The sequence below is a fragment of the Corvus cornix genome, chromosome 12, assembly GCF_000738735.6.
Source record: "Corvus cornix cornix isolate S_Up_H32 chromosome 12, ASM73873v5, whole genome shotgun sequence".
Taxonomy (NCBI): domain Eukaryota; kingdom Metazoa; phylum Chordata; class Aves; order Passeriformes; family Corvidae; genus Corvus; species Corvus cornix.
The window spans coordinates 16,175,720-16,202,754 of NC_046342.1; the positions used below are offsets into that span (position 1 = coordinate 16,175,720).

The 27,035-nt window shown below is 43.3% G+C and overlaps 1 protein-coding gene and 1 long non-coding RNA gene across 2 annotated transcripts in view; both read left to right on the forward strand.

Moving 5' to 3' along the window:
• MITF (melanocyte inducing transcription factor) overlaps positions 1-27,035 on the forward strand; it is a 101,293-nt gene that overhangs the window by 6,818 nt on the left and 67,440 nt on the right.
• LOC120410652 lies at positions 310-18,438 on the forward strand. Its single transcript, XR_005602953.1, has 3 exons — positions 310-837; positions 10,089-10,152; positions 18,358-18,438. It is a non-coding gene; the product is annotated as an uncharacterized LOC120410652 (long non-coding RNA).

The window sequence follows — 27,035 nt, forward strand, 5'->3', positions numbered from 1 at the left end:
GTAGTGTCCAGGTGAAACAGGACAGTGTTGGTATCACTGGTACAAGCACAAGAATGGTGACAGTTACTAAGGAAGGCTGGCACTACAACTTCCAGCTAGTACTTCAACACCAATAATGCCTTTGGATCGAGCTCATTTTTTCTGGTAACATCCCTGCTGCAAGGGCTGCTGTTATGTTTGTGTTAGCAGCTTTCTGCCAAGCATGCAAACCAGGGGCTGATGGTTTTTAGCTTTTTTTTCTTCAGTGCTAAGTGATTATGTAGAAACACTCTGTAGGCTCCCCCCACCCTGACCTGCTGCTCACAGCTGCTGCATGGACTGGACTGGCAGGTTGAAGGGCAAAATTGTGTTGCTGTGATATATAATTATTTCTTCCAGCATGAGCCAACAGAGCAGCTTGCTGTGATGATTGTTACGTATACTGCTATGTAAAACAGAATGCAAGTGTAATGTGGGGTTCGGGCTAGTATTTTAATGTTGTAATTAGCAGCCTCTAACCGTAAACAAGTTTTTTTTTAAATCAGTTCCCATGAAGATTATTCCTTTACAGTGCAGGCAGACATACATTTGCAGATGTGGAGTTTATGAATTCTGTGTTCCTTGCAGAAATGAGCATCAAGAACAAGCAAGTGCCTATTTTGCAGACTGTTTTACTCTAGAGCACCTCAGGTGCAGTGTCAGGTGGCTGGAGCCCAGTCCTGCAGGTGGTATTTCATAGGGATATTACAGCTCAGGGAAAGAGTTGCACTGGAGATGATGGTGCAGCTGCCACCTCTGGGAAGACCTGGATTCATCCTCCTTAACTGCTCCCCAAAAAACACTGATCTAGATTCACAGGTATGTTGCACCTTCCTTTGTGCTGCTCTTCTGGCACAAAATGGGCATAAACCCACCTGAACCTGCTGTTTGGGCTGGTGTGGCCAGGGGGAGCGTGTTGGGGGTCTGGTCTTCGGAGACCACCCTGTGAGGCTGCTTGTGAAGAGAGCACTGAAGTTCTGGAGAGTTGGAAGGACGTTTGTGTCTGTTCAAACCTGCAAAGGCAATCGTTGTCTCTGTGCAAGGATTAAGTGCCTGGTTTGGCGTACTGTCACATTAAATAATTTATTTGGGGTGAATTCTGAGAAAATCCGGGTGAATATTGTTATTTTGGGTTCCTGGAAAGATGTTGATAATCTCTAAGATACTTAGGTGCTGGAAGCTTGCCAGTTTTAATGTGTTTAAAGCAGCACGATGATAACATAGTATATTGTTAAAGCTTGCCTGTAACCCAAATTCTGAGATGCTGTCTCTTTTCTTTGCAAATATGTGACAACACAAGCTGCTGCAGGAATGGGGGAAACAAGTAGGGCAAGGGCATTGGGGTCTGGAGGTCGGAGAAAAGTAACAAGATGTGGAAACAACTGGAATGTCCTAGGTGAAGGATACTTTGTAGGATGGAGACAGGAGCAATCAATGCTTGCTACTAATCTTGCTGCCAGCCATCCTGTTGTGACATATAAATGCATAAAGAAAACAGGACCTACTGTGATCCTTTCTGGAGGAGAAGCAGCCAGCTAAAAAACTTGGGCCGGAGGTACTGTTTCAGGGTGAGAAGTTGGGAGCAGACTTTGGAAACTGTCAGATGGTGAGAAATTGGGAATATGGGCAAGGGGAACATGTGGTTCTGGCGCTTCAAACTGGGAGGTCGGAATAATGCCATAGAAGTGGAAAAGGATCATTGAGAGATCTGAGTGGGAGAGCCTAGCTGAGCATGTTTTGTGCACATGTACTATTTCCTTTCAGGATTCTTTGGGTTTTTATCTAAATAAAGGAGAGATCCTGTATGAAGTATGACTTTGGAAATGCTTTTTCTGGATGTGTCACTGCATGGTAATATGCTGCTGTAAAGCTGAATTAGGAATACAAACCTTTTCTGTAATGTTTAGTAACTTCAGCCTGGATAAATAACAGTTGCAACCTGAGAGAATGAAATCAGAATGGTATTGACATGTGTATATGTGCAGGAAGGAATGATCTTAGAGAAAAGCAAGAGAAAAAAACCCCTGTTCATTGGAAGCTGGAAGGAGTTGAGGGGGGTGTGGGTCTCTTGCAGTGTCTCCCTGGATTCCATTAACTACTATGTTTGGGTTTCTGCTCAGTCTAGCAAGCTTTATTTTATTTGTTGCAAATATTTACAACTCTGCCTGAGCTCAGCTAGCTAAAGGCACGTTCCAGCTGTCAGTCTGTCTAGTGAAGCCACGGTTCACAAGAGTTGCTGGGATTATTTATTTATTTATTTATTTATTGCTGTTGTATCACGAAGGTTGCTATCAGGTAAATAATTATTCCACCCTCAGAGAAGGTACATTGTAAATCTGCTACGCTGCTCCTTTGTTTGTTAGGCTTGTGCATAATGAGTTTGGAATTTAAGATTAGTAGTGTACTGTGCAAACTGCTCATTTCGTGACCTCATCCTTGGCTGGGCTCGCCTGCCCCTCCACCTGTCACATCCTGTTGGACACTTGGGGCTATGTTCATTAGGGGAGCTTTGGGTTAGCCTTGCGTCATCTCATTTTTATGTGTTCTGTTGCCTAGTGGAATTTAAAAAAAACCCATGAGGTGGGTGTCTGGGTTCCTTAAAGAACCTCGGGGTGGCTTCAAAGCAGGCTGGTGAACACTGGCCTGTGGAGTTTGGGAATGCCCAAGTTGGCCAGGGAAGGCTGCAAGAGGCTGCTGGTGGTGCTGAATGCTGTCCCTCAAAGATTTGGGTGTCAGGTCCAGGGGAGCTGTTGCTAAACCTTCCTCAGAGTGACGTGCCCAAGGCAGGTGTGCTCTTAGAGAAATGAGGAAGAGCAGGTAGGATGACATCCCCCTGCCCCAGCTTTATCCACTCAGCACATAGAAGTTTTGAGTTCCAGTCCTGACTATGACTCAAGACATAGGATTGAAAGTGCCCACTGTCCTTGGGAGTGCCCAAACCAATAAACCGGGGTCTTTTTTTGCAGAAGCTACTCGGTTTTGCCTTTATATAGTGTTGTTTGAACCTGGTAGGGGCAGGAGTGACTTGGTGTAACACAAGGGAAAGAGTATTTGCATGGGATGGTTCTCACTTTGCTCCAGAAAATAGTTACTTGTATGAAGTGGAACAGCTCTAACCAGGAAGCAAGTAAGATGTGCTCAGAAATTAGATGGTTTTCAGCCCCATCTGAAAGGTAGTTGTCCAAACCTCTGTAATTGAGGTCACAGCATGAAATATGGGGACCTGCTCAAAGTAAGAGTGGTGATATTTGGGGCAGAGAGAGTTGAATGAAGGGAAGGAGTCCTGAAATGTTGCAGGAAGGCAAGGAAGTTGAAGGGTGGTATGGACTCTGATGCCCAAAAGGCCTCTCAGAGTGGTGAGTGTTGGTGAAGAAGCTTCAGGCAAAGGCGGATATTAAGAGTGACGACAAACATACGTTAGTTCTTAGGAGTGCTTAATTTTTTAGGAATGCAAAGTCATTTGTGGTCCAGCAAAAGGAGCTTGAATCTGTGTAGAAACGAGTTAAAAAGGAGTAAGGTGAGTAAGAGGAGTTGAACTAAGATTATGTCTGTATCACAAACTTGTTTTTAATTTAGCTTGTTGCACAATTTACAGTTTCAATCTAATTGCAAAACTGCTCTGCAAGTGATAATTTGGTTCCCAGGTAATGCAACTTTTGATACTGTACAAAGCTGTGCTGTAGGGGCTGTTAGCCCTGAAGATGCTGTGGGCCAGCAAGGACGTTGTGTTTTTCAAGTGTGTCAAGGAACGTAGAAAAGTGTGAAATGGATCTGCCTGTTACGAGGCTCTCAGAGGTGCTGGAGCTGCCCCTGCAACAAAACCAGCATTGGCTGGAAGCAGCCTGGTGTTGCTGCTGGGCATTTTCAGAGCTGGGGAGGGTCTTCTTTGCAGCTTTTTTTGGTATTTCCCAAGGAATTGGCCGCCCTACCTTTATGGCAGCCTCCTGCTTTCTGGGAGAGATCCCTCTGAGCAGGCAGTAACTGCTGTCTTTCCAAAGCAGTCCTCCTTTGTGGAGGAGTCATAATTATCCCTCACTTAGCCTTTCTAATGAAGGTGCTTGTAAGAGTTGTGCTGGGGTGCAAAGATGTCCATAAGGCAAAGTTTCCCTGCCACTGCAGGCACAAGTCACTGTGCCTGCAGTGGTCTCTTGCCCCAGTCTGGGGCACGTGTTCTTGGTTCTCAGGTGGAGCACTTCAGGGACTTGCTCTTTGAAACTGGGGACCATTTGGCATTTTGCCTTGCAGCACCACTTGAGACTATAAATAGACCTGCACAGGAACAGGTCCAGTGATCCTGTGTTCCTGAATGCTCTCTGCTGTGCTGAGAGTTGTGCTGGGTCCGTGAAAAGAAGGCCACTGAGAAAAGGTGGCTCTTGCAGTGAGCTTCCACCTGGGGCACCTGATGGTGGCTTTATCAGCTGGTGATCCCACCATTTCCATCCTCAGAGCTTTCCCTAGGTAGCCTGAAGAGCTGTTTTAGGAAGGCACAGAGATGGAGGCTCAGGGGAGCTGAAGGGTCCCGCTGTCCCCAAGGACTGCGAGAGCATCACTGTGCTATCACTGTGCTGCAGTGCTCAGCAGGGCTGGGGATGCTCTTGTCTGTGCCTTCCTGGCTGGGTGATGAGGACAACCAGCAGCACTGCACGAGAAAACATACTAATGATCTAAAGAAGAAATCCTTCAGGGATTTCTTACTGTTTAAGAAACTCAGTTTAAGTACTGAGTTTGCTCACTGGCCTGATTTCTCCTCTCATTTTTGGGATGTACTGTGCAGGATGGTGCTGCTTTGTGTGATAACCAGTCCTGTCCCCTGTTGTGGGATAACTCCTGCTTTGTTGCTATGAAACATTTTAGTGAGATGCCAGGTAAAAGGGATGAATATCCATCTGTAACTGCAGAGAGATTTTTTTTCATGGCTCATCTCTTGCTGATCAGTTTTCTGATTCTGCGGGTGGTGGATTTGAATGATTCCAGGTGTTGTCATATAATTATATAGATGCTTGTTTCCCCATCTGTAATTTAATTCCTTTGCATTGAGATTTATTAAATAGCACAGCACAGAAAATTGCAGTATCTGTCCTCATCTCTTCTCAGTGGGTTTATTTTCTGTGGCAAGGACTTTCACAGCTCTTGAAATTCTAAATCTGTAATCACTATTTAATCTAAGACAGTTTTCCCTGTATTTAAGAGCCACAGAATCAGGCTGTGCTTTGGAGAAAATAGCAAATTTGCTAAATTTGGCTGCTTGCAGAGTCATTCAAAGTACACAGGTTGTTCAGCAGGTGCTCTTTGGCTTCTCGTGCTGTAAGGAATGCTGGGTTTTGGAGGTTAAGTGGGTGGGAATGCAGTTCCTCCTTTCCGCATGTAGCACAGGAAAAATTAGGTGGTTGAGCTGCATGCAGTTTATTTGGTGGTGCTTACAGCTGCAGAGCACCCCTGGCAGCAGAAAGATGGGTCCTCTAGAACTGCAAGATTGTATTGATTGTGCTGCATTTCTGCTGGAACAAAAATATAATGGGCTCAGCATTTGCACTTTCCATTTGTGCATTGTTTTCTCCTTATTTTGTGTATTTAGAAAATGCTATGCTCTGCAGACTGCTGGTTTAGTATTTTCTGTGGAATGAAAACCATCTGGATAATTTAACTGAATTTTATCAAAGTTTTTGGGAACAGGCTCTTTTCTGTTTCCTGGCATCTTGTTAGAAGAAGATGAGAATTTGAGTTAAAATTCAGGGAGGTGTCTACGTGCTGGAATTTTAGAAACAATTTGGTCTTGTTTGAGGTTGTAGAAGTAATTGAAATATTAAAATGATGTATAGTGTCTCCCAAAAGCATTATTCCTGAGCAAATGCCTGCATGGACTGTGCTCCCCCCTAAATGTACTTTAAATCCTTGGCGTAGTTGGAGCTGCAAGCTAAGAAAGCATCCAGTGTTCAGGATGAGGCTTCTTTGAAAGAAATCAGGCTTAAATGCCAGCTGAAGTTAAGCATATGTTTAAAGATCTGCCTTAATCAGGCCTTTGTTCAGTGCAACACTTCTGCGTAGTCTTTATTTCAGAATCCTAAATAATTCAATTGGTTTTGTACTCGTAGATTTCATCTTGTTGCAGACCCAGGCCTGTAGCAAACACAGGAGTGATCCACCAAACCTTAAGTGTGTGAGCTGTGCTGCTCAGGACTATTTGTGCTTCAGTTTCAGCTCATGGTTGGAGCTGAAATCTGTGTTGTTGGATTGGGAGAACAGTGTTCAGCATATGGCAAAATCCTAAATCTGATGTACTTTTGAGCCTGACACTGTGATTTTAATATGTTCCACTTTCATTGAAATACTACTTAGAAAAGTAAAAAATCCCACTAGAAAAAGATAAATTCATAATCTTTTCAACATGAGATGCAGAATTAACTGAATTATGGTATAGTCTGTTTAGTAGAGGATGAGCACTATCAACTGGTTTTTATTTTTTTCTTTTTTTCCCCCAAAAGATTTAACTGCCCATTTAGTTTCTGATGTCCTGATGATAGTTTTTGAGATGAGTATTTAGAGCTGCACATGCTTATATCTGACAGAACAGTTCCTTCAGCCCCCCACATGTGTATTTGCCTACTGTGACAGTGAGTGCTTGTGTGGCTTCCCTGGAAAAGGAGCTGGATATGACCACAGCTTTCTGGATCCAAAACTGGGTTGTTCTCAAAGCCAACCTCAGTGTTGTCAAGTCTGAAGCTGGGTGTCACATGGACAGGATCTGAAAGTTTGGAATACAGTTATTTCCAACAGTCTGAAGCTTTTCCCAATGGCTGTACAGACTCACAGTGTCACTGAGGTGACACCTCTGCAGATCATCTTGTCCAGCTCCATTGCTCAGAGCCGTGTCATGCTGGGTTTTGAGTATCTCCAAAGACAGAGGCTTCACAGCTTCTCTGGATGACCTCTTCCAGTATTGATGATCCTCACAGTGGAAAAAAGTGTGGGGCTTTTTTTTGTGTTTTGGGTTGTTTTTTGAGTTATACATAAACTGTTTCCTGACTCCTGTGTCACAGTGCACACAGGACGGACTGTGCAGGAGGCTGCACGTCTCCTCCCCAAGCTGCACTCCCTCAGCTTTGCTTTTTGAAGTAAAACAAGGGACTGCACTATTGGGTTTTGCCCTAAAAACAATGGACTGTTACAGGTCAAGCTAAAGACCTGGTGGGCAAAACTTCTGCATCCTTTTCAGTTGTGACTCAAGGGCCACCAAGTTTTCTTCCTCATTTTGATTCAGTCCTGTGTGACACAGATTAGTTTTTCACTCTGCCATTGCCCGTTGTGGATGGATGCAAAGCACCCTACAGCATAACCCTTGCATTTAATAAGCACTTCAGCTTCAGAGCAGAGGTTGTGTCCAGTGCTGCAGAACTGTGCCTTGGTGTTGTTTGTGCAGAGCATTTGACAGATGCTCATCACTTGCGATGTTATCTGGGCTGTTTAACATGTCTAATAATTCTGCCAGGCTGTTGACTAAAATATTCCTGTTCTTTGATGCACCAGCTCTAACTTGTCTGCTATGAATTCACACACTGAAGTTGAAATTACTTCTAAAATAGTAAACATGAACTTTGGCCATTTCTTGCTCTGGGATAATTCTAGAATCGGTTCCTTGGTGTGCACAAAGTGGCTTTCTGTAACCTGTAGCTGTTTCTGTTCATCAGGACAGCACACAGTGCACTTTGGCCAAGCTATATTAAAAAAATATGACATGGAATTGAGCATCTAATCTTCAGCTGGGGCTGATCTTGTCTTGACTGTCTAGGAGTGCACTTCAGTTTTGTGCAGATTGTTTTTGGCAGCTTCAAGGGCCAACAAACTGGAGATTTTAAAGACTGCATTCTGTAGCATGATAATTTTGTTGGAGTTACTGGAAAAGTTTCTTTCAGAGCTGTCTTCCAGGGTAAAATGAAGTGTAGCAATTAAATAAAAATCTTTAAGGGTACTGTCAATAACAAGCAAGAGTACAGTGCTATGCCCTGCTATAGCAGTCTTACTTGATTTACTTGGTGTCAGCCATCGAGGTGACCATGTACAGTCTCCAGTTTGTTTTCTGAGGCTGCCTTAATTTCTCTGTATTCTCAAGCTCTGACATGTTTGGATAATTGGAGCTGACTGGCAACAACAAAACACCAAGTATAGAAAATAAGCCATGTTTACTGTTCCAGACTTTGTTCCTTTTGCATTTCCAATAACTGTTGAGAAATAAGCAGAAAGTTAAGGGTGATTTCCCAAAGCAGCATTTTTTGGGGAAGAGATTAGATTTCTTAATGCCTTCTAGAAGCTCCAAAGGAACCTGAGACCCAGTGGACTTAGTGGTCCTTCTTACTTCATGATTTTAGATGAGGATGATATTAGCATTTAGGCAGTCCTTTGGGGCTTTTCTTGTGTAAATTAGAGTGGCTGTGGATGGTTAACAGTGAACAGCAATGGCTGCTCTCTCCAGGTGCCTATGGCATAGTTAGCTGTTTGGTGCTTTGGTGACAGAATTAACACCATGTGAGTGATGAATGTTGGCAGATCTTGATAGCAGTTTTTGCCTCTACCTGTAATTCATGAAGTGGGAGCTCTTTTTACCCATTGCTTTTGTTTGTCTCCCCACGTTTATCCCGAGGCTCAGTGGTGTGGACGAGGCAGGTGAGAAGCAGGTGGGGGAGAGGTCTGGATATCTGCTTACAAGGCCATCACAAAATGCCTGTTGAGTGGCTCACTGCAAATGCAAGATTCTGGAGCAGGAGGAGTCCTGTCCTCTGTCATCTGGGTAAAACGTGGGATCCTGGGAGGTCTTAATGTGTGGGCTGCAGCTTGAATAAAGCTGTTGGGGCAGTTTAACTGTGCAATGCTTAACTTCAATTAAGTTGTCAAGTTTAGCATTGCTTTAGGCATTAATAGAGTTTTACTCTCACTTAAAAATCTGGTTTAGTAATTAACCTCCATTTTATTCTGGAGTTCAGAAGGTGCTCATTTAGTGCAGCAAATCTAATGTCATGTGAATTAAAACATGAAAGATATGCAGTAATGAGAAACTGAAACAGGGTAGTGCAGAAATTTGATTATATGCAGTTTACAGAGAGCTGTGCTAGAAGCTGCGTTCTTAATGAGAAGTGTGTTAAAGGCACAGTCTTGCCTCTGCACTTGCAAGGTTAAGGGATGTTCTGAATTAAATTGGGAGTTAGTAATGGAGCTGGTATTTGTCATGTTGCACACTGAGTTTTTGTTGCACTGAGGTTTATTGTACAGCTTTTTCTGAAGTCTGGACATGGGATGGCTGTGACTGTACAACTACCAAAAGGTGCGAGGCATGTGCAGGGGCTGGGAGGGGTGTATAAAGATGAAGATGCCCTTTTCTGTTCTAATGGAAGTTTTCTGTTCCAACTCCAGCATATTCTGCAGAGTTTATTGTTGGAGAGAGGCACAGAAGGTGGTACATGAAGGAGAATTACACCTCCAGGCAGCAGAGTTGCTTCACAAAAATTGGCCTGGTCTTTGTGATTTAGTTAGTAGAGCTCTTCATGCTGCTGTGCCTGTATTTTACATCCTACCATAGCCATTAGTGTTATAAAGTCAAGTCCCCAGCTCCTCTGGCAAGGGGACTGTTTAACTACTCCCGGCACTGCATACAGATGGGTTTAATTTTCCTCAGAAAGTGTCAGTTTATTGCGTGTATGTGTGGGGTATGTGCCAGCTGGTAAGTCCTGTGCTTTTCAGGATTGGGCTGCTGGCATCACACCAGTTCATACAGGCTGACTTGCCTTTAGATATAAGGTACAGGTTCTCAAACAGCCTGGAAAACTGCACCAGTTTCTGCTGCCCAGGAGTTTTGGGTGACTGCAGGGATAAGGGACAGCCTTCCCTTTTTATACTGGACACTGCATGCACAAAATGCTGATTACACATCTTTTTTTGGTCTGTGAACCAGATGCTGTGTAACAACTCCAGTTTAGAACATGAACATTTGCAGAGCAATGCTGTCTTATTCTTTTGCCCTGTAATGTGTGTTCTCACGTTAAAGTGCACTTTTACCAATTATTTGTCATTGTCTACTTCAGAAAATGTTGAAGGCGAAGATGCAGAAGGCTCAGCGTTTTTCCAGTCACCACCTCTCTAACTTAGGTATGTGAAATCAGAGGCTTCTTCTTTGTTATCATTTGAGTGATTTAAGGTAAAAAATAGCTTCTTATCACTTACTTAGCTGCTTGATTTCCAAGGCAGTAACATGGGGTAAAAGTTCACCTCACGAGTGTCAGAAGGACTCTGCACTATGTGGGTGTGGTTTTGTGCTACACCTGATGTCTGCAAGGTATGGCTGTGCCCAGTGCTGAGAAGGATCTGGGCTCTTAAACAGCTGTAAGTAGAGTTGGTTTATCTTGCTGATTCAATGGGAAAGGACCACACATGCTCAAAATAAAAAGTTTTCCATCTGCTGACAGAACCGACTTGTGCTACAGCCACACAGTTACAAGACCCAACTCAGGGGAGGATTGAGAAGCAGACTGTGGGCCAGACTCCTCCTGCTGTGGCAGCTTGCAGTTATGCTGGGTTGGATGGAACTTAAAAGCATGCTGCTGACCTTATAAAAACATGGTAGAAGTCATGTGTGAGTTGCACGGTTGCTGGCCTGTGGTTGTTTGTGTGCAGTTGAACTTCACTGTCTTAAAACCAGCATTCCAGCAGAAAGTGTGACAAGTACCATGCTTACAGCCAGTGACACCTTTACCAATGAGTGCAGTTTGAGGACTTTGTGACTGATTCTTGATATTTTTGACATGAAGGAGAAGCATATGCCTGTGGTCTGTTAACCTGCCAGGGCTCTCTTCTTCAGCTTTATGCTTACTCCATAGGAACCATGACCCAAAAATACAGGCTCACTGAGCTAATCATCTTACAGCTCAAGCATAGTTTAGTTAATTCTGTGTAATAATTTACTGCTGTCAGCTCTACAGCAAGAGTTATCTGTGTGCAAAGTCCTGGTTCACAGCAAATACCACGTAATGCAGGTTAACACTAACCCCTCTGACTACAGACTAAGCTAAACTGTCTTAGAACAGGTTGGCTGTTGTCTAACAGCACACGTGGCTGCTCTGTCTGCTCCGCTGCTGGATGGTAACGTCTTTAGCCAAGAGATTTTGAGGGACTGCTGGAGTCCTCCTGCCACCACTGAGGCCTGGAACCGTTTGTGTTGACTGAGGCTGTGATGGCCAAGTCATCCTGTGTTAATCCATTTTCCATGGAAGACAGAAAATGTAGATAAAGGATGAAATGGGGTTAAGTTCTTCCAGTGAGTAGCTGCTGCTGGTAACTGTGGACTAGTTTGACAGGGTTCACATCTGTGTTAACTTTCAGAAGACAACATGAAGCTATTATGCAGTTACTACCCACTCCAGGATCTGCACATCAATTAGGAGAGGCTGCTTACTCATGCTCCTCAAAAGTTGTGCCAAAATAGCTATTACATTATGTCAGAGCTCATATTTTCGTCCTGAACAATTAATCAGAATATAAACCTTGTTTCTCCTCAGCAGCTTTGAATATAGACCTACAACTTTGATACAGGGTGCTTTCAGCTGTACTGGTTGAAGAGGGCTCCCCTGTTGTTGACACACATCAGGGAAATGGTGATGAAACGTGACATTATTTTGTCAGCAGTATATCTGGGAAGCTCCAACAACACCATCTTCTGTAAAAAGCTTTTTTTCTATGTGTTATGACTTATTCTACTGTAACACTTCAGGTCCCTGCTCGGGACATAGCGTCCCGTGCTGCTGGTAGGTGCTGTGTGAGCATGAGGGGAGGTGGTGGGCTGCTTCACAGCAGCTCAGCCATCTGAGAATAAGACACGAGAAGCAGATGGCTGCAGGGGGAAACAATGAGGCAGAGCTGTCAGCGTGATGGGATGGAGTCCTAGCACACCCACTGCCTTGCTGTTGGCAGAACCCTGCTCCTTGTCCTGCCCAGGAGTGAGCTCTTGATGGACTTGGTCGGGGCAGGTACACCTGGAGGTTCCTCTGAGGATCTTCCTTTGCAAGTGGGGTAAAGCACTGAGCAGCGCTGGAAAGTTGTTGGGAGAAATGTAGCATTGTTGGTGACCATCATCCAGCTTTCCTTCTCGAGCATCAGGAAAGTGTGGCTCTGGATCCCAGCCCTGTTCCCTTGGGTATTTGTGGTGGCTCAGTATGGGCCAGAGATTCATGGCAGCAGGGCCTTGGACAGGTGTAGGGTCTCAGGTAAGATGTGACATGGCAAGGAAGTAATGCCTGTGGTGAAGTGACAAAACCTGTTGTAACGAAAGCAGAATATTTGCTTTACTGATGCTTGTGGTATAAGACAGGAATGTGGAGACACATTTGTCTCCTGATCTTCCAGGCTGTCCTCCTATAAGAGCTGCCTGATAATGCTATTCAGGAGCTCCTTTTGCGGGAGTATTTGTACTGTGCAGCACGAAACTTGAATGAGGATTCTACAGAGAAAACAGTGCCATCATACTGATGGCCACGCTAAGCTCTGTGCTGTAATTCTTGATCTCAATTCACAATTTTTTGTCTTTTTTTTGTCTTTTGCCGAATACCTTTAATGCAGAGAACATTATAACTCAGAAAAGATGGTGTATGATAAAAATAGAAGCACTTGCTCCAATTCTTCCATATGTTAATGGCTGGATTTTCAGGCAAGAGATTCCAGTAAGATGTGCCAACAGTCTGAATACCTGCATGTGCCGCGGCCCTCTTTCCATGAAAAAGCTGTTTGGGTTGGAGACAACGGTGAAGTCATTGGGAGTGTTTGGTATCTCTGTGAACTGATTCCAATTCAGTGTGATTTTATTAGAAGAAATGAAGTATTGTAATTCGTGAGGTACTTGCGAGGTTCTTGCTTTGGAAATCCTGTCTTACTTCCATTTATTTCTTCTCCATTGGAAAATCATGAGTGTGTAACTTCAACACACTGCAGGCCATCTGGAAATAGCTGAAGCAGGCTAAATTACATTTGATAAAAACTTTTCAAAGACTCTTTCTGTGGGGAAAGGGAGGATGGAAACCTGGAAAAAGCTTTAATAGGAAAAACAGACAGATTAGGGTTCAATAAATCGGAAATTATGGTAATGTTTTCATTCAAAGAAAATGCACAGGCAGAGATGTTAGATGATAATTGAACACAAATGCTGAACCATCAAAGTGGTCCCTTGCCAGTGGCTGTTCTCTTGGTTTATTCTTTTTTCTACCAGTTAATGTATATGACTTCAAGATGCAAACCACTTTTCCATCATTTCACAAGATAGCTACCTGGATTAAAATAAAAGTAAACACATGAAATTAAATAATGTGGGTTTGTAGGGAAAGTAATAAGCTTAAGCAGGTAGTTAACACGTGGATTTGGTTGCTCAGGAGGCTGTGGAGGTAGATTGTACTGGAAGTCTCAAAAAGATTGGGCAGTTTAATGGACAAACCAGACACTGAGGGCAGGTGGACTGGGGTTGCTCTATCCCTCAGTTAATGACTGTGGATGCTGGAGGGGAACAGACCACAGAGAGTAGCTGGGCTTGTGTCCTTTCCCACTGGAGACAGGGTGCTGAACAGGACAGGATGTGACTCTGCCTCTCCCATGCATTCTCCAGCACCTGGGTTCTGGTGAGAACCACTCAGCCGAGCTCTGGCAGGTTGGATGTCTCGTTCCTTCTTTCTCTCGTTGTTTCAAACCCAGGAACAACTCGTCAAAGTGTGGACTAATGAATCATTGCAAGTGCTTGATGTGTTGGCAGCTCCTTGCCACCCAGCTTCACACTCTGTTCTGCTGCCGTAATTTTAAGAAACTATTGGAACAGTGCCCTCCTCCCCCAAAAAAAGTCTATCCAGAGATCTGGGAAGTAATGTATGCAGCCCTCCCCCAGTTTATTTGTACCAAGCCATTTGGGTAGGCCTTGGTGTTAGTTTTAGCTACAGAGCAGGTTTTAGTCAAGGAATCAAAATCTTGGATATACTTAACTCTGAGAAGGTAATTGAGCCAGCTATTCCAGAATTGATGAAAACAAACTCATCTGAGTTGGGAGAATCCAGTCCAAGACACCAAAATCTCCCAAGTCCATAAGAAAGAGTTTTGCTTTACGTGGGGTATTAGTCATTATGCTGTCAGTCATGTTTGTTAGTTTGATCTAGAATTTATTTAGCAGTCTCTCATGCCAAGCTGTGTTCTGTATTCATTTTTGCAGGTACAGGTGACTTGTTTCTTTTCCCAGTGTCTTAGTTTAGATGAAAAACTGAAATCTGTACTTTCATCAGCTATTTGTCATATTTTATTTGACTCACAAAGTCCATATCATGATGTAGTTCAGTGTACATGTTAAAACAACTTAGCCCAGTACTTCTAAAAGGCTGCTGTCTCTGGGGAGCAGATGCCTTGTGAGGGGGATCTGCTTCCCTTGGTTTGGCTGAGGGCTCAGTAGGTTGCATTTGTGCTTTCAACAGAGAAGAAATAGGGAGTTATGGAAGTGTATGGTCTTCTCCTTACTGGGCACTCAATGAATCTTTGGTTTTTCACCCCACATCCCTGTAACACCTTGACCCTTTGCTTTCAGCAGCAGACCACAAGTCACACTGCAGGTGAGCCTGGCCAGAGGAAGAGTTTCTGTTTTACAGGGGGGTGAAATCAGGGACAGTGTTTCATCTGGAAGCTGGGAATCAGGCTTTCCTTCTAATCCAGAGGAACAGTCCCCTTCTCCAAGAACTTAAACCCTTTTCCAGTATTTGAAAAGTTGCCTGCTCGCCTCTGCTAGTGTTCCTGCCTTTTATTTTCCTCCATTTCTGCAGTGTCAGGAAGAAAAAATAAATCTGTAATCCAAGTAACATCCTAAATATAGAAGTGCTAGTTTACAAATGAGAAATCTTTCTGATGGCTTCAAAATGGTTTTGTAATAAAAGGAAATGCATTTGACACTGCCAGAATTTACAGTCCCACCAGAGACTTGTGAAAGAACTGCTATACCAAACAGCCTGGGCTGGAATGGAGCTTGTTGACATGTAGGGGTTACTGAAGGGTATTTCTGGCTGTTGCCATGAGGATGGCTTAGCAGGAAAAAATACCTTCTCTGCAACTACTGTAGGGCTTGTCTGTACCATCAGTTTTATGAAAAAGCATGTTAATAGAAGGTGGTTAAGGAAGGAGGCTGCTTTTCAAAATGGGTACCAGAATATGGCCCCTGAGAGCCAGGAGGAAGGGGTTATGAGCAAGTCTGGTGTGGGTGGTACAATCTAATACTGCTTTTGGCTGTTTAACCGAATAAAAATCAGTTTTGCTGGAGTCCCTGCAACTTTCAGGCTTTATTTTTTTTCTCTGTCTTTCTTTCTCCAAAATCTTTCAGACTTTGAGTCTCTCATGTTCACTTAAAATTGCAGGAAGGTGTCACAGTGGTCTTCAGGTGCTGTCAAACACAGAGACCATTCTCAGCCATTTGATGAGGTTTAGAGGTGAATGGTCTTACTCCATTTGACAGCAGTTATTTACAGCTACATCCAGGGGTCCAGCTCTGTTTGGTACTTAGAGGCACAGCCACAAAGGAGTTACTGAAAATGCATAGTTTGCCACGGTTTCTGCTTGTTCTACCTTTGGAGGCACTGTCGTATTGGGAGAGAGGAACCTTCTACCCCAGCTTCCCAGAGTGTCCAAAAATAAAACGCTATGGGAGGACTTGAAAAAATGGCTGATGCTAGAAGGGAATAAAAAGTCTGTAATGAACTTTTCTCCTACCAAAAGTAGTTTGCGGCGTGAAATAAGATGGCTAAAACAAGTATTGAAATTTGATCAATAAAATTGTCTATTAAAACTGGGGATCTAATCATTGTCTTCAGATGAATTTGCCATCTTATTCATGCACGAGGCTTGCACTATATTCTTTTCATCTGCAGGCCTCTTAAGGGCTTTATTGCTTGCCTGGGATCCTATGTTGGTGCATGATCAGAGACTGTAATGTCATGGTATACTGAACATCGAGGATTTGCTTAAATGTTTTGCTAAAGATGAGTTCCCCGTGCTGTGACAGTGGTTCAAACAGCAAAACCCCAGTTTTAAAGCCTTTAGTTTTCATCCACGTTTAGGCCTGTGATTGTATAACCTGTTTCTGTGGGTGGTGGGGCTTTGCTCTGTCTTTTGCGGTGATTTTAACGTGAGGGCTTCTGCTGCCCTCACACCAGTGGCTCTTGTTTGAATCCCCCCTGTGCTAGGGACCACCAGGCTCTGCTCCTCCTTGGTACGCAATGAAAATACCTCCATGAGCTCTCAGAGATGTTTCAGGTTACATAAACCAGGATTTAAAATAGTATCTTTTTCACAACATTTGGAACACGTGTTCGTGAATATAAATTTTCAGCGCAGTGCCAACAGAGTTAGTTTAACAGATGCAGAACTCTGTTACTAAGAATAGTTTCTACAGTTATCTCCCCACACAAATTTTCTCCCTGGGCATTTGCTATGTGCTTATCAACACTGCAGAAGATCATATGCATGTTCTTTTTTTTTTTTTTTTTTCAGAAAATAGTCTGCAAGCTTTCTGCTTTCAGAAGCTATTGAAAGCACGTTCTTCTGAAGCCACACTGAGTTTCAATTGATGAATCAGAATTCTGCATGGAAAGATTTGGGTACAAACACAATAAGAAAATTTAGCAATACTTTTTTCTTGCTTGTGGTTTTTTTCCCCATTCTTGCTTTCACTTGGTAAACAGCAACACTTGCTGGCAAGAATGGGAATAACAGATCAATCTGCTTATTTTCAGTTGTCGGATTGTTGTGTGTGTCAGTGATCCAGCTCTTTTCCAGCTGTTAGCCAGTGAGAATTTACCTGGTGGGGAGGAAGATTTAATGTCTTGGCAAAAGATGCAGACTCTTCCCTAGCGACATTAAGCCCATAAGAGAACCCGAAGTCAATTTCAGATTTTATTTGAATGAAAGCAGAATTCTTGGAGTTTTCCCACTAAAATGAAACTCTCACGAGTTAAGCAAAGGATTTGGTCACCAGTAAACTCAGGAAACTATATTTAAACAAGAAAGAAAGAGTTAATTGAAGGTTGCCTGTTCCTCTTTTGCTAAGCAGCAGGACTTTTGTAGGGTGTGAAACTGTGGTTATTAGCCAGGGTTAATGGGGATTGTCTCGTTCATTACCATACACTGTTAAGAGCAACTGTTGGTTCCTCTGTTCAAGCAATGCTTCTGTTGCCAGTGCTGTCAGGAGATCTGCTTCATTTAAAAAAAACAAAGACCTGGGCTTGGTATGTTAGTAGCCATTGAAGTGGAACATAAAAGAAATACAATAGGAACAACATACTGAAAAGAAACACGGTTTTTAAGGTAGTCGAGTGCTTAATTCTTTTGTAATCAAAGAGAATTCAAGTGCCCACACACAGTAAAAATATGGCTGGGGAAAAGAAAGTGTCAAAACTAGCAAAAAGGCTTTGGGTCTGCTGAAGTAAAGGGGAAAAAATGAGGGAAAGTATAAAAAAAAACCCCAAACCAACCAACCAAAACAAACAAGAAAACCCTCCACCAAACAAAAACCCCACCTTGTTTTGGTGGAGGTTAAGGAACACAGCTTGATTGCCATGATGTCCATTTTGTGTCCCACCACATCTGACAGGTGTCAGCGGAACATGGAGGTTCTGCATCAGGTGTGAACGCTGCAGAATTACTTGTCTTCTGTCTGCTTTGGTGTCCAGTAACTTATGTATAATAAGTTACAATTTTAGAGAAATGGTGGTGAGGTTTTTGCATCTCTATTTTTGTGCATGTCTTAAGTTCTGTTGTTAAGATTGCATTGTTTCTTGTATGTGGGACAGCACAGTCCTAAATCTTTGGACGATCAAGGGAAAAAAAGAGTTTCTGTGAAAGCATGTGGAACAATGTGCATGGCTTAGCTTGGGAGAGGGAACCCTTTGCCTGTGTCCTGTGAACATCGCTGCTGGTGCGTTGTTGCTGAGCTATAGGCAGAGCTGGATGTGCTTGGATAACTCTGAGGCAAGTGAGCATCTGCTAGAGTGGACACAGCTCTGTGCTTTGGGAATAGCAGGGGATAAGCTTCCCTAGTAACTGAGTTTTGTACTTTCTTTTATTGACCTTGATAATAGCTGTTGTGAAGGTTGCTGGGATTGGTGGTGTGGTCTGTAGTGTCAATTCTCATCTTCCAAATTCGGAGTTCAGTTCGTTGGCACTACTGGCTGTGGTAGGTCCAACCTCCCTGGGAGTTGTCCCTTCCCCACCCTGCTGGTTTCATAGAAAAATCGATTTTTCAGCAATTTAAAACTTTTTCCATAGGTGGCATTTCTTTCTGCTCTGCTTTTACAGGCTTCAACATTTGTGGTGCAAAAAATCTGTGCTGGGCTATTTGCAGGATTCCCTAAACAAGGAACTACTGCTCTGAGTCTGGCTCTAAGTGTTGCAGTCCCTTTCCTTGCATAAAGACCACCTGTGTGGTTGGATTCTGTGTGGATTCATCTCCTAAGGTAACTTTAGGGTCAGCTCTTGGGAAAAAAAAACATAGCTGGGCCAAGGAATCTGGAGCCTGCTCTCATGTACTTCACTTGTCTGTACCTGGGGGCAAAACTGATTCCTGAAGTTGTGTAGGACTTCCCCCTTGAAACAGGGAGTAGGAATATGGGGAGGCAGAGGAAAGCTTGGGATTTTCCATATTCTTGAGCTTAATTTAAGACGGTGATTCAGCCAGCCAAGGGAGACAGTTTATCTGTTCAGCTCTGGTACAGGCGTTGCCTCTTCTTTTGCCAAATACCTTCGAGGATGGGAAGAGACAACATGGTCCTTCTGGAAACCTGAGAAGAATTTTGGTGGTTAAAAAGAAATAAAATAAACTTGAATCTGCTGAGTCTGTGCTGCCATTTGCACTAATAGAAGAGAGTAGGGATTACAGCAGAGTTCAAGAAAAAAGCCTTGAATCTATGAGTATGTAATTTTAAGGAAGCCTTTTATTTCTGATTGATCTGTGTGCCTTGATGGTTTTTTTTGTCTCCTGGAAAAGGCTACTGTGTGTGGTTTGTCCATCCAGCAGCTGTGGTAACCCTTAACTCTAGAGTGCTGTGCTGTAGGTCTGAGATAAGTGTTGAAATCTGCATGTTTGTTTCTGAAACACGATAGAAATGTAATAATTTCTGAAGATCAGCTATAGATTAGCAAATACTTGGTGAGTCATATCTTCCCCTTCCTTTTTTTTTTTTTCTTAAGCATGTCATAAACGTTTAGGAAAGCTCATTCATCCCAGATAGGTGTGAAATCAATCTTTGATGCATAGGGTTGTGACTCAGGGACTGGAAACAAAAAGGCTACTTGGTGTAATATCTGCTGCTGTGCTCTTGCCAAATGCCTTGAGCAGAGGGGGAAATCTCTTCTGCTCCAGTTTTTTTGGGAGATGCTTTGAAGATTATGGATCTCTTCCATATAGCAGGCACCCAATTAACTGTGATTAGGAGTGTTGTAGGTAATAGCTCTGCTATGAGGATGAAGAGAAGATGAGAAAGATGAATAGCACAGGATGTGGAGGTATTGGCTGGATGTGTGAGGGGAGGTGATGGGGTATTGGGAGTCTTGTTCCACGGGGTACAAGACAGCAGGGGAGTGTGAGACATTCCGGCCTGGAGGAAGCTTTTTCGGGAGGGTTTCTGGGGCAGGCGTCAGCAGCTGGCTGGGAGCTGATGTCAAGGTGAGTTTCTGCTTAATCTCCTCTCTCTGGCTTCAGTCCCTCTCTTTGTTGTGTATGTGCCTTTGGCTCTTCTGATGGTATAAGTGGGACTACATCCCTACAAGATCCTTAGGTTTTTTATGCAGCACAAAGAGGAACTCAAAGCCTTTAGAATCTGTCTGTTGCCCATTCTTTCTGGCTTGAAATTAAGTATGTCAAATATATCTGTAGCTGTGAGAACTTTCTTTATCCTTCCATGTCCATCTTCTCTCGCCAGGATGCTTCCCATCCCTTTCTTCCCATACTTGCTCTTGAAACATGGAGCTGGTTTTGTCTGTTAGTAAAGTGAGCTGGCTGCCATAATTTCCTACATGTTCTTAGCCTTCTCCCTTCCCACCTTGGAAGTCATTATTCCAGATTTGTCTTGTGTTATAGCACATCTGCTTCACCTTCCCAAAGCTTTTGCTGTGTCCAACAGACCGCATTCCATGATTGTTATGTTTGTGAACCACTTCAAATGATTTTATTAGGGAACTGTGCTGTAAGTTGAGAGATGGCAGGGAGTGGGTGTTGTGTTTTTACAGCTCTTGGTGGCACACAGGAGCCTCTTCACTGTTCCCGGTGGATGCCAGGTACTCCGGAGCTTGCTGTTCCAGGAACAGATTCTATCCAGCCTCTTGCAGCTGAGGCTGATGGAGCAGTTCTCAGGGCTCTCTTGCATGCTGAGTGTGCTTGAGCAGTGTTGATGTTCCTGTAATTGCACTGGGTGGACAAACAGGCTGCTTATTGTTCCTGTGATTGCCCAGGAAATGTTCTGTCAACTCCACCCTTTCTTTCCTGATATGTAGCACATCCCTCTGATCCAGTGGTGAGCTAAGCTGGAGAGGGGAGCAGAACACTGCGTGAGTCATCTCACAAAGCTTTTGCAGCAGGTGTCTGGCTGAATCTGCTTACCCACCTTTCTTAACTCACAGTCCTTTCCTGCCCCATTTCTCCAGTTTCTTTGGGTTGTTGTTTAACAAGGGGCTCTTATAGAAAGAGACTTGTTAGCTTACTTTTTGCCATCTGTCTTCCATTCTTTCCCTCGAGATCTTTAGCTTGTGCAGTGCAGGGGATAAACTGGCAGGTAAAGATGATCTTGAGGTACTTTGTGCTGCAACACTTCTATGGCAGCATGGCATAAAATCAGTTTCATTCCAAGAAAATGAGGGGAAAGGATCAGCAGAGCTGCACCTGGGGAGGAAGGAGAGGGAGGACTCCCAGACACAATGCTGTTTCAAGTCAAACTTCGTCTTGGCCTTGTTGCATCAAAATGAATCGACCATTTCATACGGAAAAGATATTTCTCCTTCCTTCGAAGGGAAGATGAGATCCACAGTAGGAAGTGGTTGGGGGTTTTTTATCATTATTAAAAAAGACAAACAAACCCTTTGGCTAGCATCTATTGTAAGGACTGCTACTGTCTCCTGGCACTCTTCTGTCTCCTCTCATGTTTCTTATGTTGTCTGTCTTCTATAATTAAAGTTTTTCAGGACATGAGTGGTCATGTTTGCTATTTGTGTGGTGCTGTTTGTACAAGATGCTGATTGATGTTGACTGCCCTTGTGCACTGTGGCAGTGCAAACAAATAATTAAGTAGCAGATAGAGATTTGGTGTATATATGAGTGAATATGCATAACCCCCCTGATATACTGATATGGAAGGGGAAATACAGACAGAGCCTTAGGTTTTGTGACTTTGATAAATAAACTGGTTTTAGGTAGTGGGACAGTGGGTAAAACACCCAATGTGCTCAAGGGAATGTGGCAAAATAGAAGCCTCTGAGTACGGGGAGCTGTCAGGAATTGCAAGTCATTCAGCAGCTGCTTTGTTTAATATTTTGAAATGTTATTGTAACTTTTAATGCAGATGGGCAAACTTTTACTCATTTAAACAATTAATTTTATTCAAATGTGTACAATAGAGTGTATTAATGCTTTTGGTCCTCATCAGTTTTTTACCTAGTCAGAAAGAGAAAGCTGTAATAGGGTCTCCAGCAAGTCCATTTTGACGTAAGTCCACTCTTCAACTCCTCCATCACTGGATAAATGCTGTATGGTTTCTTTTCACAATGTAAATATTTAAAGGGAACATAACTTGTCGGTGGAAACCATCTAATTAAAAGTATTAGGAGCTGTGTTTATTTATAACATGTATGAATAATTATTACTCAAAGTCTGGGTATTATTTTCTTGGGAAGTCCCTCATTAGAAACTCTGCATCATCAAGGGTGAACTGCACTGTTACTTAACCAGTTTCGGTTTGCATCTGGGCAGAGGCGTCAGAAGACAACTGCAGAGGCAAAAGGAACATGCTGTGAATATGAAAGCAAATTTTCCAGCATCCCAGCATTTTTCGTAATTATTTTTATATACATGTCTGGAGCTTAAACACGGTCAGCACTGAGCTGCTTGAGTGGTGCAACGTTGTGTGCGTGGAGTGTTGCTGTGGGTGGTGCAGGGAGGAAGGGGGACAGCGGTCAGGGAGCAGGGTGTGCTTCCTCTGCTTTGTGCCAGTGCTGCTGAGCATCTCTGGGCCTGCCATGTACCTTCTGCCAGACTGCAGTCCCTCGGTGCAGCTCTGCTTGGATTATACAGCCAAGCATTTGGCCCCTCTCCATTTCTTTTCGAACAGGGACCATTGTTTGCGCTTGGACAACAGTGGCTGTGTTTTCTAATTCGAAAAATGCCTTATAGAAGAGGCCTTTATCATCATTCCTGCTTTGCAAATGGGGAAATAAGAGAGAAGGGAGCAGCTTACCCTCAGGTGATGGAGACGAGCAGCAGTGAGGAACAGAATCCTTGTCCTCGACAAGTCCTGCAGTTATTTCATCTGATGTTAGTGCCATCAAGTAAAACTCTCCTGTGAGCTTGTAAAATATGAGTTTATTGTAAAATAGTTCAGAACATGAACAACCTTTCCCTCCATGCAGCTAGAGCTGGATTAGTTGCAATTACTGGTAATCGTGGCCTTAAGGTACTGGCAGTGATACTCTGACAGGTAGGGATAGCTCAATAGTGCTGGAGCTTTGAGCTGGAGAGACCTGGCAGACAACACCAGAAACAGCAGGCTGCATCTCATCCTTCAGGTTCCTGGGAAGGGAAGTTTCTGTACTGTCTGCTCATGTCTGGGTCTGGGAAGTGCTCTTCTCACGGTCCCATGCACAGAGAGTGAACTCTGACAGCTCACTCCATGAAGCTGCCATTTAGATTTTGTTATGCAACACTTGTCCTTTCCTTGAACAGAAAAAACCCAAAAGCCTTTGGGGTTTCTTGTTCTTACTTTCTCAATTCTTCAGTGCTTTCTTTTTCTACATTACTTCCCTTTCTTTAAGATCTGATGGTTAAGTTCTTCCTGGGTTCATAAATATTCATCTCTTGTCCCATCTGTCTATCTCTGCATACACCCTGACAAGTATTCTTCCACCTTTACTACAGTGATACTCTGTTGTGCTCTCCACACTTTTCTGGTCCTGTCTTTCTTTGCCTCTTACCTCACCTGCCCTGTCTTTTTCATGCTGCTGATGCTTCAGACTCCCCCTGTGCCACATCCCTTGGGATTGTTCCTCATACACCGCCTGTGTCCTGGCAGCTTCTTTTCTGTATCTGTTTTTTTTTCTTGCATTTTCCTGTGCCCTTCTCTCTTGAAGGAGAAGGCCTCTTGTGCTACCTTCTTCCTTTTGTGCTACATTTTCTTCTTTTCACTTTATTCGCTGTCCTCTCCTTGTACTGTTGAAGAAATGAAATTTCTGTGGCTTTATGCCTAATAGCCAGATCTTGATTCTTTGTTTTTTCACAGTATAAAGGAATCCCAGCTGTACCTCTCTATAGTCTTTTGTACAGCACAAACCTGAGGATGATCCCCACAACGCTTGTTTTGTGAACTTACTTAATTTGTGGTGCAAAGGATAGGAAAATAATACAGAAGCAAAGTATGGTAGTGATAGTTACAAATTCAGCTTGCAGGACAAGGAGAGGCTGCTTTCTGTATTAAAAACTTTTTGTTAACAAGTGGAAATTGTAAAGATTTTGCTAACTGTCCACTTTTGAGACCAGGTTAGGATGGGAGAGCAAGCACTTGTGGCAGGACATGAGTTTGTTTTGTGTTCAGGGTAGGGTGACAAGTGATTCTGACCTCTTTGCCACTTTTTTTGTTTTATTCTCTGTTTGCTATCCATTAATCCTTATGTCCATGACCCAAACTAACCATAATGTGTGCTTTGTAGCTGTCATCTCACTGTGATTTATTTCTGCCTATTTGCTCAGAACTGTTTGCTTCTGTGGCTAGAAGTGGGATAACCAGGATTTAGCATGAAGGCTGTACTGCATGATGCCAGTGATGTTAAAGCCTTGCTGTGCCTCTGTCATGGAAGAGGAGGAATTCAGATGTGGTGACTTGAATTTGCATGTTCCCATCATACAGCAAAGGAAAACTGAATTGGAAGTTGAGGCTTGATTGCATTTTTCTATTCTGTTCATAAATTATTATTTCCTGTCCACCCACCCCCTCCCTCCCCAAAACTAATTGAATTTAAGCGGAGTTGGCTTTGCATCTAAGAGCTGGGCTTCTGAAAAATGCGGTGGAAATGAATCAATTAATGCCTTATGAACTTAATCATAGCAACATCTCAGTTGTTCCACAATAGCAGCATTTTTCTTGGTTTATGCAACCAGTAGCATATGACAAAACTCTGTGTTTCTAAAGGTGATCCATATGTTGACATGCTTCTGGAACAGCAGTACACTTCATGTTATTTTAGATTTGGTCAGCCATCAAGCAGAGTGTTTTCTGATAGTTTGGTAGTTTTCCTGAATCACGTGAGATTGTAGATGCAGGAACTGGAATATAACCATGCAGAGCTCACAGGAGAGAAATAGCTTTGTCCAGTGCCCTGCTTCTGTCTTGTGTGAGAAGCACCAAAACCAAAAAGGTGTATTTTGGAGCCTGGTGGTGGTGTGTGTGCTGTGAGCACTGGGAAGCCTAATGAAGAATTTGTCTGCTAAAAGCTTGTGCTTTCCCCTCCAAGTGTTGCTGTTGACTTAATGAAGCAGTCTCCTTGCAAACTCTTGAATTGCTCATGCCCCCGTGATCGTTGTGGCTGCGAGCACATCGCTTTTTGTTATTATAAGAATATAACTTCTGCTGTCTCGGCTGAATGTGTTTGTTCATCAGGTGCTCTTAACAAGTACTTTGTGGATGTATCCTGCAGTCATCTGTCCTGGTTTTCTTTATATTTAGGCAAGGCAAAGGAGCTGTACAGAATACTGTCAAGACTGACCAAGGGTGGTCTGAGCCGTGTCCTTTGAGTCTCGGAGTTCTGGCCCAAGATCTTTAAACAATGATTTTTCTGTGTGGGTACCTGAGTCCAGCTCATGGTATCTGCAGCCTGTCATCCTGAGTGTGGGGTGAGGGATAAAAAAGACCAAGCTGGAAGGAGGAAAAGAGAGGATAGAGACAGGCAGGCAACTTTATCTTGAAGCTCAAAGCCTGACTTAGTGAGGTGATGTGAGAAGTGGGGGCTTCTGTAGGATTTGCTGGCATGTCTGTTTTCTACATAGAAATTAATACTTGTGCTGTAGTGAGTGACAATGCAGCTGAAATCAGAGGCAAGTGCTGGGGCACTGGAGTCTCCCCTCTCCCCACCAGTGCTCTGTGCTGTGCAGAAACTGGAGAGCTCATGAGTGTTTTCTTCAGAAGTTTTGGGAAGACTTGCTGTATCAAGATGTCTGTGCCGATGTCTGTGCAGGGTCTGATGGCTTGAGTGACACTGCCACATGGACTCTGTGCTTGAGTGGCTCTGACCACTGGCCAGATCACTGCATGTCTGGGGGCTTAGTCACCTATTAAATGAAGTTTATGAAATATTTTTGTTTTCTTTTAGTTAATCAAACAAGGCTCACTAAATTATTCCAAAACCTATGCAATATTGTTTGTCCTGAGTCCAATAGAAACAGTTACTTAAAAATGCTTGGAGAAAGTGTTTCCAAGATATGCTCTGGTATTTCTGTTGACTGAAATTGCTTATTAGCTTGGTGATACAGCAAGGCTGCTGTCTGGAATAGATTGTCTAATATACCCTCTACTGCTCTGCTCAGTCAGTGTGTGTGTGTGTTTCCTAAGAAATGCTACAAGAAGCACAAATATAGCTGGAGCACCTAGTCTGGAGTCAGGGATAAAAATAAACATGACATTATTATATTAGACTTGGCCACAGTTCTGACTGGTGGTGTGCTTTGATAACTTTGACATCTAAGATTTTTAAGCAGACTTTAAGGTTCACAGGCTTTGGTAGTTTGGTGGATAAGCCTTTCTCAGTCCATTTTCTTCTTTGATGTTCTTGTTTTGGTGTTTGTATCCTTCTCTGAAGGCTGCAGTTACAGAAAGCCAGGGTTGTGCTTTTCCCTGCTCATGCCAAGGTGGCACTTGGACACAATGCCCCAGCTGCCAACTTTTTTTTGGTACGGCAAGGTCAAAATTACACAGACCTGCAATCAGCTCACTCTGCTACCTTACTAAAGCATTTTTGTAGCTCTCCTACCTCCCTTCCTGCACTGAAACACCTAAATTTAGAAACCTTGAAGCCCAAGACTGTGCTGTGAATTTGCCACAACTCATTTGGTGTGCATTATGCCCATTCAGACTGTTAAATGGCAGTTCTCTTTCTCCTGCTTGTGTTTTGGGAAGCCATGGATAGCTTGCCAGCAGAGTTTGGCCACTGGGCTGCTCTGGGTCCATGTCACTGCTATTATTCCCACTGCTATACTAATAGCTGTATTTATATTTGCAGTATCACCAGCTACAGCCTTTCTATTTTAAGAATCCCTGGCATGCTGTAGCCTTTCCAGAACATGATTTTTACTCTTAGGGAAAATGAAAGATGCATCCAACAGAAAGGAGCAAGCTTGCAGAAGTTTGGATGTACATCAAGTTTCCTTGGGGCGTACCTTAAGAGAAATGATGGCTAGTTATGAATTATGACTGCTTGAAGATTTCTGTCACTTACAGAAAACTAACAAGGAGAGATTCTGACTGAGTCTGGTGAATTTTTTCCAATGCATTTACACTAGTCAAGTACTTCTGTTTTCAGTTCTGAATAACTATTAACTCAGTATTGCGGATTTGTCACTGATACTGATGTTCAGTAAAGAAGGTGCTTCTCCAAGCCATAATCTTCTCCTAAACTTGCTTAAAGGTGATAAAATTGTTCTGGGACACTGACACTGTTGTGGAATATGCTGCACAACCTGTGTGTGTGCGCATGTTTTGGGTTTGAGCAGGAGAAATGCTGAAGGT